We start from the raw sequence: 13,567 nt of genomic DNA on the forward strand, positions 1-13,567 counted from the left end.
TTTGGGATCTGTTTCTTTAGAACTCTCATCATGTTCTCCATACACCAGAATGTTTCTCTTGATATGTTGAACCACAGAATGGTTCATGTTGCAGAATGCTGTAAAGGTTTAACGGAATGAAATAACAGTTTAATACATTTCATACTAAATATAAAATAATTTAGATAGATGGCTAGATGGAGACTACATTTAGAATGTTCCTTATTTGGAGGCACCATTTTGAAAGAATTCAGACCAAAAACTGATTAGAGAGAATACATTTTCAAGTGGTGAATATATCTATTGCATTTTGATAGGTGCCAGTCCACATAGTAATATGGGGAAAATTTGCACATGATTTTCTCATACCATCTGATATGTGTATTGTGACAGTTAAGAAATAATCTGTGCAAAATGCTGTGTAAAAATGAAAGCTTATGTTTGAAATAAATACCCCTTATCTTTTTCTCCATTTAAAGTCAGGGTAAATTAATAGTCTGATGTTTATTGGCTGGCACTTGGAAAACATAAATAGTATTTCTTTTGGCAAGAAAAATAGTGGTAGAACTCCATGCACCTGTGTGCATTTGTATTATGGATTTTAAAATAGCTCCTATATCTCTTGGACTGTAAAAGTCCAGTTTTCTTCAGGACTAAAGCAATACCTAACCTTCAGGGAACCTTATTGCTAGGACAATATATGAGTAAGGTAGAAAACCAGGCCTTCATAGTGGATTGGGTGGGGTTTTTTTTGGTGGTGGGGATTAATAAACCACAAATAAATGTAATTCTATCTTGACCATGCTTAGATTTTGACTTTCATTTGAGGCATCTTTTTTTCCTCTTAGGCAAACAGAGATGTTAATTCTTCCCTGCCACATTCCTGACATAGATCTCAAGAAACATCTGAGCAATGCCAATTCTTTTGTTTTTCTTCAGCTGCAGAGCTGAGTAAATTGGAGGCACCTGTATCGCTCTCTTGTATTCTGACAGAGCTGTTGCTACAGCTGGACAAAACTGTAACTGTAAAAATCCTTACAAGGAAATGCCAGGGCAAAGGCAGCAGGAGGGCAGGGGACGGGGACAGCAACAACCCTGTCTTCCCTTCCTTGCTATTCTGTTTCTGCCATCACCAACCTAAAACATAACTTTGTTGTTGTTATCCTTGACATATGATTGGAAAAGGTAGGAGAAATCTCCAAAAGATACAATTCCTTGTTTCCTGTCTAATGCTCTGAATGGCATTTGTTTTGATACAGCTGATAGACTTCTTTAGAGTTTTAGCAGCCTTACTTTCCTTTCCACAAAAGAGATCAGTTCATGGTTATGCCCACCTGCTCAGATTACTGAACTTAATTCTCATTTCCTCCTAGAGTAATCTTTTGTCATGGGAGTATGAGATTTGTCTTGGACTTAGATGGATGAGAAGAGAATATCATTCCTTCCTCCCATATTATAATACTGATAGATCTAATTCTGAATAGAATTCAAAGCTCAAATGGCATCTGCTGGGACTCTGTATAAATGGGGCACAGTTTTCTCCCTTCAGTGTGATTGCAGAGTCCTACGTCAAACTATAGATCTATAGATCTCTGTAAGCTGAGGGCATAGTATCTTCATTTTTTAAAAAAAAATAAATGATGCTGTGCTTTATTTTATGTTTTTAATAATTTTTTTTATTAATTTTCCAAATTAATGTGCTTTAATGGTTAGATAAACTAGACACTGGTATTTGAACATAGATCTTTTAAACATTTATATTTTATTGTGTATAAATTCAGGTGAAATGTTAATATATATTGCTAGTCCATGTATATCAGGACTGTCAAACTCCTGGCCCGGGGGCCAGATGCATTACATGCTGGCCATGGCCACATCTGGTTTAGCAAAGGGGAAAAAAGTCCTGATACATCACCTGATGCTGCCATGAGGATGTAAGTTTGACACCCCTGATGTATATGATATGCCACATGCTAAATAAATAAATAAGGTCCATCAGTCCTATTTCCCTTTTTAAAATAATGAAATCTTATAAAAGTACGCACCCGAGGCTCTCCTACTTGGCTAGTTACACATTTACACAATCCTATCAGTGCTTATTAATCACTTTCTGTTGACATGTAGCACACATGCACAACTCCAATTCATTGTTTCTCAGGATGTCTCACTCTTCCAAAGATGATTCCCCTTTAACTCCAAGGTTAATCCAACAAAACATTTAAAATAAATTAAAAATAATCTGAAATCATCCCTTAGTTTGCCCTTAGTTATCCATAATGGAACTTTATCTGTGATTTTGATATGTTTTGTTTTGATGGTAAATCTGAAAAGAATAAAGGACAACCTATGAATACAAATATGCCAACTTTTTGGTGACTTGTTAATCTTCAAGGAGACTGAAGATTAACCTTTCATCATCCTTCTCTGTAGTCTGCTTTAAATTTCTTGCTAAGTTAAAAGAGCCTTTCCTATTACTTTCCAATGCTATGCTCTAATTTACAGTCTAGATTATGTGGCTTCCATTTAATATATAAACTTAGGTTAGAGGGAATGCAAGTTCCAGAATCAGGGACTAATTATATTCCTGAATTTGAATTGTTTCACAAACTCCACTTAGAACAAGGGGTGTCAAACTTGATTTCATTGAGGGTCGCATCAGTGTTGTTTTAACCTCGAGGTGGTGGGCAGGGGGTGGTTGATGTGGCCAGGTGGGTGTGGCCAGCTCAATATCACTTGTGGTTGGGATGCCTGTGATGGCCCGAGTGCTCTGCCAGCAAAAATGGGGTCCCAAGCTCCGTTTTCAGCTGTGACGGCCTCCTGCAATCCTCTACCAGCAAAAATGGAGCCCAAGCTCTGTTTTCACTGGCAGAAGCACCACAGGGTGGTCCTTCGCTGTTTCCAGGTCAGCCCCACGGGCCAGATCTAAGTACCCTATGGGCTGGATCCAGCCCACGGGCCTTGAGTTTGACACCCCTGACTTAGAAGATTTGTCTAATAGATTGAGGAAAGAGTTTGAAGTGGAAGAACATTTCTTTCATTAGTGCTCAAATGAAGTACAAATTACAAAACATCAAAGTCTCCATATTTCCTAATGATAAAAGTTGTAAGTAAAATTAAGAAACAGATTTTGGTTTTCAGATTTGGAAAAAATATATTTTGAGATGTAATAACACTTTTTTTTTTGCGTGGATTATGTGACAGAAGCTGATTTTAGTAAATATAGGCATTGTTTGATTTGTGATTATTCATCTAAGTATAGATTTCACATTAAAATTTAGACTTTTTATTGTGTGGAAAGCTTCACCAGAGACTGTTTAGCAAATGTGAAAAGATGGATTACTCCTTTCTATTAGAATCTTCACTCATCTCATGACCAGGAGTGCATATTTGGATTCCTGTAGGACACAGTCTTAATAAATACTTGTACTTGGTGAGCAGCTGCATAAAATTATGAACAATGATTTTGGTTGGAACAATTTCATAAGAATGCTGCTGTTGAAAAATGATGGTTTAAGGCAAAATTACTTGGGCAATCCTAAAATATTCGAAAGAGGAACTGATAGAATTTGAAGAGTAAATCCATCTTAAACAGTTCCCCTTGGGATGTCAGAATTCAAAATTATTTTGAAAGATCAAAAGCAATGGACAGAAATCATTATAATTTTCTGGAATGTAAGTTGAAAGGACAGGATCTTGATCTAAAGAGAAATCTTGAATTATGCATCAAATACTGCTTCTTATGCAGTTTTACAGAATGGAGAAGTTGAGGCTGAGAGCACAATTCAGTGTTCATTGAGATTCCCAGAATGGTTGAATCTATTATACTTTAAATACTGGTATATATATTTTAAAATTAGCCAGCACTGTGTTACAATGAGTGTAATAAATTATTACTAATGTGACTTGTGGTAATACAATTTATGCAATTTATGTTAGTATTCAAAAAATTGTTTTTAAACAGTAACACTAATAAGCAGTACATAATGCAACTGTAATAGAGGTGGAATTTGAAATAAAACTGCTGCTTTTGGAAACTGGTTGGTCTGCATGTTGGCTCTTTATTTTTTGTAAGTAGAAAACATCAGCTTTGAATTTCAGTTTATATTAAAAAATATGTGTGTCTTGAAATTTGTCCAAATCTAACCTTGATCTGAGTAGGATCCTACCTCAATAATTTTTTTAAACTAATTCAAGAAACAAGGATACTATTTGTGTCTTATGCCTTAAAAGGTTATATCACAGAGTGGTTGTAGAGGGTAAAAAAGCTTTATCTCTCAAATATTTACCCTGTAGTGCTGGTCTTTTGGTTTACTGTGGCAGCTTTCCTAGATGTTTTTGTCAGCTGCTCATTTTTCAACAAAGGTACTGAATGGTTTTGGGGTTTTTTTTTCTTTTCCTTGCATTTGTTGTAAATAGAGAAGAGGGCTATAAGACTTTACGAGATTTTAAAGGTGTTCAAATATAATGCTTGCCCAAACTTGATTATCTATCTGTCACTGACATTTTTTGTGTTAAAGAGGGGCATGAGTTATATATGAATGTCTGATCTTGTTATATATCTACGCAGTTCAGTCGTAAAGATATTACATTACAACACCCACCCACTTTCAGCCATCTGTTGATTTATAGAAACCTGTTATTGGAAACTTGCTTATGGAAACACTTGTTCTTGCCACTTGCAGTTTGAAATTATATAATCCTGTAACACAATTTATGTAATATGGGAAGCAGCCATTAAATATTTTTGGTTTCCATCAAGTAGAATTTTTTTGCTGTTAAAATGATACATTTTCATTTGCATAAATCTCCAAGATATTAATTCTAGATACTATACTTAATATTATTTAGTCTAGATACTCTTGTTAACATTATTTCATGCCAGAAGAGCAGAAACATTATTTTTAGAATTACTAAGTTTTTTGTAGGTGTTTCTGAGTTTCCCTATGTAGTAGATAGACCTCATGTACAACTGCCTCATGCAATGACTATTTGAATTTATGATGCTGCTGAAAAAATCTGTGACCAAGATATGTATTTATGTCCTTTGCAGTGTATCTCTTCCAGTCACATGTTTACCATTACAATCAGTCTGTACCCATTGACCTGACTGACTTTTCTACCACCTGCTTCATCCGCAAAATGGAGGGTTTTCCTTCTTAGTCAATTTCTCCTGTACCTGGCCCACTTTTTTTCTTCCAACTCCCTCCCTTTCCCTTACAGAGCAGAGATATTAGAGAAGAAGGGGTTACAAGAGAGTAGTCAGGTGGCACACATGGGGAACAACCATCAAAAAGAGTACACTATCATGTTAGGCAAACAGTCAGTGCTGAGGTATTTCTTTTGGTGTGTATTCCCCATTGTGTGCCTGCTTCCTCTTTTATACTACCTTCCTCTTCAGTGAATTAAATGTAAACATAAATTCCCTTCTTATTAATTATACAGGCGCTAGGGTGAGCATCCCAAAGAGCAGGGGAGTGGGGGAAAAGGAAATCTGAAGTAAAATCATGAGCACAGTTGTGGTTCTGTGATTTTTTACTTAGTGACTGCATTGTTAGTAGTTCCAACTATGGTTGCTAAATGAGGTTATCTGTATCTCATTCCTGAAATTCAGTTTCAAAATGATTACTTAAAATATAAAAAGGAAAAAACATTAAAGATTTCAGAAGTAAATTTTTGTAGTGTCAGAATATATTTTGAATTGCATTCTGTGATATTTTAAATGCAAGCTAACAAAAAAAAAGTATTACTGTAACTTTTGAAAGTATTAAATCCTACTTCGGATACAAGTCAATATTGTTATTTTGATTAAGAGTCATCTTTTCATAAGTTTTTTTAAAAAAATCATAATTCTAGGAATGTAAAGAACATCTGTAAATATGCCCATCAAAGTACAGAGTCTATTTCTATCATAACTGTTGAATTTGGACTCAAAAGAGCAGACTACATTTACTGAATCAAGCTATTTCCAAATATTATCCTATCCTAGAAACATATTTCCTCTATCATGCAATGAAAAGAAACTATGTTATTTGTCGGAATAATAATTTGGAGTTCCAAGGGTTGTGCAAGAGTAAATAAAAATAAGATCCCGACAGCTGTGAGGAAAGAAGAAATATTTATTCCTAAAAGCGAAGAGTTTGCTTTTATGGGCAACTGCAGAGAAATGGGACACAGAAGCACAGTTTTATAGGGAGCATGTCCTGGGTATGGAAGTGTCTACATGCCGATTCAAGGGTGACACTTGATGGATGTGTGTGTGTTTGTGTGTGCATAGTGCAATTCCACTGAGAGATCTAATTTAATTAACTCTATTGTACTTACAGACCTCATCCTTTCATATATGGATTAGGTCTGGATAATTTATTAGGGGGTTTGATGAAGTTTGGGTAAATTTTTTTTACCCCATTTGTTATTTTTACTTAATTAACAGTTTCAGTTTGACTGTCAATTATTTAGTGAAGACACCGATTCTCAATCCATTATGGACTCTGTAATGTTTTAAGGGAAGATGGAAACAGTATAAAGAATAAAATATATTTTGATATAAAACTCCTCACATATTATTTCACGTTGTGTTCATTCTACATAGGACTAACATCATTCCCTGAAGTGAGATTAGCCCTGAACTGTTTGACCTTCTTGAAATTAACAGATAAAAGATAATCAGAGTTGGAAAGGTCCTTGTAGGTCATCTAGTCCAACCCCCTGCCCAAGCAGGAGACCCTACACCATTTCTGACAAATGGCAGTCTCAAGTGATGGCACTCCCACAACTTCCAAGGGCAAGCTGTTTCATTGGTTGATTGTTCTCACTGTCAGAAAGTTTCTCCTTATTTTCAAGTTAAATCTCTCCTTGTTCGGTTTCCATCCATTATTCCTTGTCTGGCTTTCAGATGTTTTAGAAAATAGCTTGACACCCTCCTCTCTGTGGCAGCCCCTCAAATATTGGAACACTGCTATCATGTCTTGCCTGGTCCTTCTCTTCACCATGCCCAGTTCCTGTAAATGTTCTTCATATGTTTTAGTCTCCAGTCCCCTAATCATCCTGGTTATTCTTCTCTGTATTTTTTCTAGAGTCTTCATATCTTTTTTATAGTGTGGTGACCAAAACTGGATGCAGAACTCTTGGTGTGGTCTTACTAAGGCTTTATCGAGTGGTATTAGTAGCTCCCTTGATCTTGATTGTATGCCTCTGTTAATGAAACAATTTTTTAATGTCTGGTTTTCCTAGAAGTCCCTTAGAAACTGGGAGCTTGTAAGATGATTTTATTATGTATCAGATTTTTAATATTCTCACGTGGTCTTATTTATTTGTATGTTTCTATTTAAAAAATAGGTATCTAAGGTGTGTTTACTGTTTGCTTTATTATATACCATCCATAGGCACTTTTGTGAACTGGGCAACTATATTAAGTAAATAAAATAAAGGTTTACTCTAATATCTATTTGGGGTCTGTTCTGAAGTGAAATTAATTTAAAATGCAGATGCTATAAATCTACAATAAAAATAATTGGACTCTGTTGTAACAACAACTCTGCTTTATGTTCAACAAAATTTTGGAGAAAACTAAATTTGAATGTACTTAGTTCAGTACTAACAGTATGCAAAATCGAAAGTCCAGTCTTTATTAATGATCTAATGATAATTATAGTTCATTTACTAAGATCTCTTCATATCCTTTTGCTCAACTTGGTGCCATCCAAGTATGGTTACAGTTTCTCATAGGCATTGCTCAAACAGGATGGAGACTCTCAGTTGTAATCCTAACAGCTTCTAGCATTTGTAAGGCATAGAGAGGGCACTAGATTGAGGAAGATGGTATCTAAATGTAGGGTTATTGCTTTGATGGATAAAGGCTGGCAGCTTTTATTCTGTGAATATACAGATTTGCTACATATTGTAGAAACTTAACCAAGACCTGTGAAAAGGATGTTGAAGTATGTCAAGAACATTTGTCATTACTGAATGTCAAGTATTATGATTAAATGGGATTTAAATTAGATGGGCATAATAGCATATGTTCTTTTTGTGGCAGAAATTCAAATCCTGCAGAACCCATTTTCTTTCTGTGTCTGTACAAGACACAAAATTAGCTTTTTTTTCCATTAAATATATAAATATCCTGTCCCAGAATAATATTCCATAAACAACACTAAACAGCTTGTGTTATGAAGCCTACATGCAGTGGGATGGGTCAATAAATATATCTTCTATCCTCTGCCTTACTATTTTACATATTGCATTAAGAAACCATCTGTTGTCCATATTCTTGGACAGAATTTCGCTTGCATCTTTTCCACAGAAATTAAAATACATGGTATTTTAATACATGGTATTTTAATACATGCTGGAATACAAATTTGGAAAAAGCTAAATTAGCTATAGCAATTAGGGGAAGATTTTTATACATTTATGTTCTGCATAGAGCCTATAAGTTTTAAGATGATATATAAATAAGATTTTAGAGGTTTAGGCATTTAGGATTCTGATTATTATTGAAGATAGGTGCTAATATTTTAAAAGAACTAACATTATTCTTGTTTTTATCAAATGCTTATATTTTTACATTGTTAGTTTTTTGTTTCTCGACAGCATGATAGAGGTGGCCAAATAATTCTAGCATGGGAGCTCATTACAAGATAGATGAATAGACTAAGTTATTATACAAATGTTCTAATTAATATATACTATGTACCAATATGTTCCAGTGATTGCTAAACATTAGCATCTATGAGATAATAATATTGAGAGAGTTCCAAATTATGAGTAACTTGATATAGCTTAGTATAAACCTGAAGTTATTCCAAAGCATATTAGTTTTTATTTTTTTACAGTTTTGTGTAAGATTTTTGGTACATCAAGAGTCTAGCAGAATTAAAGTCACATAAGTTTATAGATGAATGTTGAGCAGCCATCCTGTCTGAACCATGCAAGATGCTTCTTAAAGTGATTAGGTTTAGCTTCACATTGCTACAAATCAGCTTCATCACAATTGTGAGCCTTCATAATCAACCAAGAAAGAGACTCCATCAACCTCTGGCAGAGACAGAGGTTTATCTTAATGACAAGTTGTTTGTCTAATAATGCCATTTTATTGTGTTGGATTGAGGTACAGTGTATCCTATGTGCAGTATTTCACGATGGCACTGATAGCTCTACATTAATAGGTTTGCAGTAGCATGTCATAATAAGGACATTGGAGACAGCTGTAAGGCACTTAGATTTATTTCTCTGTGTGTGAGTGGTGGGAAGAAAAGAACTATTTCTCTCAGCTCAATTAATCTTGCTAGTCAGTGTTGACAGATCTGTTTTTCTGAAGTGGTTAGACATGGCTCCTGGATTGTTTCTTTTCCTCATACATATTGAGTTGGTAAAGCTTAAAGAGACTTTAACTATACAAATCCTACAAAGTGAAAATCAATACTAGAAAGGTAGACATTCCCCAAAGTTTTGGTGTGTTGATGAAGCTTTAATGGACATCGCCTTTTTAGATCAATAGCAGATGGCTTTAAATAACTGAACCAGCATTCCTTTATATTCTCCAGAGCTGTGATGATTTACATTCTCTCAGCATAAAAATGGAGGATTGGAAATTCTGGATCCCAAGACTTGTAAAAGTATCTTTCAAAAGATTGTTAATTTTTAATCTTAGTATTTTGACACCTCAACCTATTATATGGATTTGGCTTGTATCAGTATCATTAATTGAGGTATTTCTTTTAAGTACAGTATTAAATGCTTTATCCACATTTAAATATAGAAAAAAGAAGGTAGAATATTTAAAAATGAAATAAACTATTGTTTTGAATATAAATTTCATTTTAGCACCTATTTGGAATAATCAGATTTCATTCCTTTCTTTAAATATTAGGCATGAGACAGAATTTTGTGTGTTAAACATTGGGGTGCCATTGTTTAGCACAGTTGGACTTGGCTTACTGACCACTTACTGATCCATCATTGCCATTTGCAACCTTCATAGCTGGTTTCTGACAAACAAAGTCAACAGGGAAGCTGACAGAGATGCGTAAGTCATGGTCACGTGATATTATACTTAATGATTTGCAGAGATTCACTTAATGACTATAGTTGGAATTGACAAACTGATATATGTTGGATGTGGTCATGTGACATTTCACTTTATGATTACATTCATTAATGAAGGAGTTGCCAGTCCCAAATGGGTAAGTGAGGACCACATGTAGTATTAGATAGGTGAGGTGTGGCTATTTTTGAATTACTTTTGATGGGTATCTTCAATTTACTTGATTGCTGACATGCTATTCGATATTTTCTAAAGGAGCACTTAATCAGAATCTGAGAGCTAACTGTTCACAGTCAATTATTCACCTTCACTAAATAATATAATTTCAGATTCTGTGACATAAGATATATGTCAATCTATTTTTTTGTGGCATTCTCTGAAATCATAACTCCATGAATTGTTTCTGTATAAACTGTTCATACAGTTCATGCTGCAGTAGATTAATATGTTATAGTTGATCAACCATTTTTCCTTTGATTTTTCTACAGCCATATATTACAACTGTTCTATAACTATTAAATAAGTTATGAACACTTATACCTATTAAAATGTTAATGAAAATGCCCATCCTCAACATTTCTAAAACTGAATTCATCCAACACAACAAGCATTAGTGTTATAAAGTATGAATTTTTCAAAATATAAATATCTAAAAGATGACACAGACTGTTTCAGTTTCAGATTATCATTCAAATTAGATTGTTACGATGGTAATAAAATTTTACAAATCTATACATTCAGCAGCTCTTTTAACTTAAAATAGTCCACATGTCTGCATTTTGAATGGAATTCTTTCCTTTTCAATGGAGTAGAACTAAATATATTCAGTTATTATTTGGTCTTTTGAAAATAACTTGTATATATCCTCTTGTTTCTTTATCTCCCATTTCCATTGTTATGCCATCCTGTATTTTCTTATATGAAAACTATACTTAACAAATCTCCCTTTCCCAAACAATGTTTCCTTTTGTCCTCATGTTTCATTTAAAATCTATATCCTTTTGATTAATTTTACATTTTCACACCAGTTAAGACATATTTCAAAATAACATGTTTGAATTTAATAAAATTATCACCCTCCCATCTCTGCTGCTGACACAGGAGGATAAAATGGAGGTCGTGCACTGCATTCCAGAATTTTAGATCTCTTGCATCTGTTTCTATCTATTTCCTCTTGCCCATAGTAGCTCTAAAAATATTTCCCTCACAGTTATATGCTCTCCTCTATGTATATACACACACATATTGTTGGTTCAGCACTGAGTCAATTGTCAATACCCTCAACAATTTCAAGAGCTCCACATAATACATCAGCTAATTCAGTTTATCTGAATTCTTTGGTGGTCTTCGTGTGTTTTTTTCTACAGTTGATCCATTTTTTCAGAGAAAAAAATCAGGGTCTATTTGTTTCAGGTCTAAGGATCTCATCCAATGCTACTTGCAGTAGCCCTCACAATAACCATGATTTACTGTCAGTAATATTGTCAGCTGCCCAAGGGAGACCAAGCCAGGATATCAACTTCACAGAAACACTAAAACTACTATACTTTTACTGAATTTATCTATAATAACAGTATTGTACAAGTCTGAGGCTATAATTCCTTCTCCTTTTATACTCCAGTGAATTAGGAGAGCAACTATTTTCAAACATTATCTTGTTTGTATATAGCAAATGTTTCAGCCTCTTTTACCTAGGTTCTTGCATACAATATTTCTCAGTATGAGGCCTTGTGGCACAGTGGTTAGAATGCAGTATTGCAGGCTAACTCTGTCCACAACCTGGAGTTTGATCCTGACAGTGCTCAAGTTGACTCAGCCTTCCATCCTTCCGATGTGGGTAAAATGAGGACCCAGATTGTTAGGGAAAATATGTTGACATTGTAGCTGCTGAGAGAGTGCTTCAAAGTATTTTGAGGTGATATATAAGTCTAAGTACTATTGCTATTTCCATCAAGGTCATCTTCATTATTTTCTGTAAGTATATTGAGATATATGTTTTATTAATGAATTTGATTACATAGGTTAACATATTCTAATAGGACCTCCTTTTATTTAAAGTTAGAGGCAGATTTATTATTGTTGTCAAGAGGAAGTAGGAAAAGGTCAACTATAATGAATTACAAATAATAGGCAAGGACCTTTGCTTACATGTAATAACATATACATTTATGTCCTGTTGGGAAGAATTTCAAACTTGCAAAAAGTACATTCTGTCTAATAGAACAGGACAGGAAAATATGCACTGTGAATAATTTATGAACACAGTGAAATATTCTTAACGCAAATTTAGCAAACTTGGCATCAATGTTATTTTGGATTAATACCATTGAACTTTATGATTTGAGATTATACATTTATTTCCAGTCAAAGTGTTATGAAAATCTTTTGCAAACATCAGAATTGTTTTATGTAGGTACTTAGATTGTGTGTTGGGGAGTGGAAGGGGAAAGACATACTTTTATTTTTATACAGGATGGGTGCTGCTTATTTAGCTGATTGGATTTACTGTAGGTTAATATTGTTTGTCTCAGTCAGTCAGTATCATAGATTCCAGCATCATAATCTAGTAGTTTGTGAAATAGCAACCCACTGAGATGATATTTTCATGCTGCAATTCTATACTCAGTTATTGAAAAATAAGTGCTATTAAAGTCAGTGGTATTTGCATCTGAGCAGATGTATATAAGATTAAATCTGTTAGTTATGTGTCCCATGAGGACTTTTTAGATTTTTTGTTTGTAATGTAACTGCCAATGTATGTTCCATCAGGAAGTATGTGAAATAAGAATTCATCAGCAAAATTTGTGACTGGGTTGAATTTAGTGTTATATTTATGTACATAATTTGAATGGCACTGGTTACATCACTGAGCTACCATACCGAATCCTTTGTTACTTTATGAAAGCTATGCATTTATCCTTCCCTCTATGTTCTTTTTTTAAATAAATTCCACATGCATAAAAAGTACACTTTTCTCTTGAGTGCTAAATATTTCTTTTGAGTCATTGGGCCCTGGGACTTAGAAAAAATATTGGAATAACTATATTTCACAAAATCTAACCTTACATCTCTCTGGAGAAACCTTAGCTAGCCTGGGTAGATATGATTTCAATACCCAAGTGGTTGAATTCACAGCTCTGGGAGACCATCTATTCCCTCAGGACTAAAAGGATCAAGCACTTCCCAAATAACTCAGCAAGGCTGAGCTTCAGTCATTTCCTTGGAACCTACCTTATAGTCCAGTTTGGAGCAAATCTGAGTGAGTTTATTCTAAATGCCTAGCATTTCCTTCACACTTGTCTTTATAGGTAAGTTTCTGGCTACAATGAGATCTACACATAAAGATATATAGCTCAGTGCTTTTTTCCCTATATAATTATTAATGAAGTTAATAAAAATATTGCTCTCTGGATCCATAATCATCTAAGCAGTCACTTATTTGAAGATTATTATTTTGATATCTAATGCCATAAATTTGTCTTGACAGTTATTCATTGCACTCTATTTATGAGAACTCTGATACCTTTAGCTTGCTTTATTCTG

At 34.2% G+C, this 13,567-nt stretch overlaps 1 protein-coding gene across 2 annotated transcripts in view; it reads left to right on the forward strand.

Moving 5' to 3' along the window:
- The window catches only part of PTPRT (protein tyrosine phosphatase receptor type T), a 678,367-nt gene that overhangs the window by 82,742 nt on the left and 582,058 nt on the right, over positions 1-13,567 (forward strand). The gene's annotated exons all lie outside the window — the stretch shown is intronic.

This window comes from Pseudonaja textilis, chromosome 3 (genome assembly GCF_049901715.1).
Source record: "Pseudonaja textilis isolate UNSWEBS1 chromosome 3, rPseTex1.2, whole genome shotgun sequence".
NCBI lineage: Eukaryota > Metazoa > Chordata > Lepidosauria > Squamata > Elapidae > Pseudonaja > Pseudonaja textilis.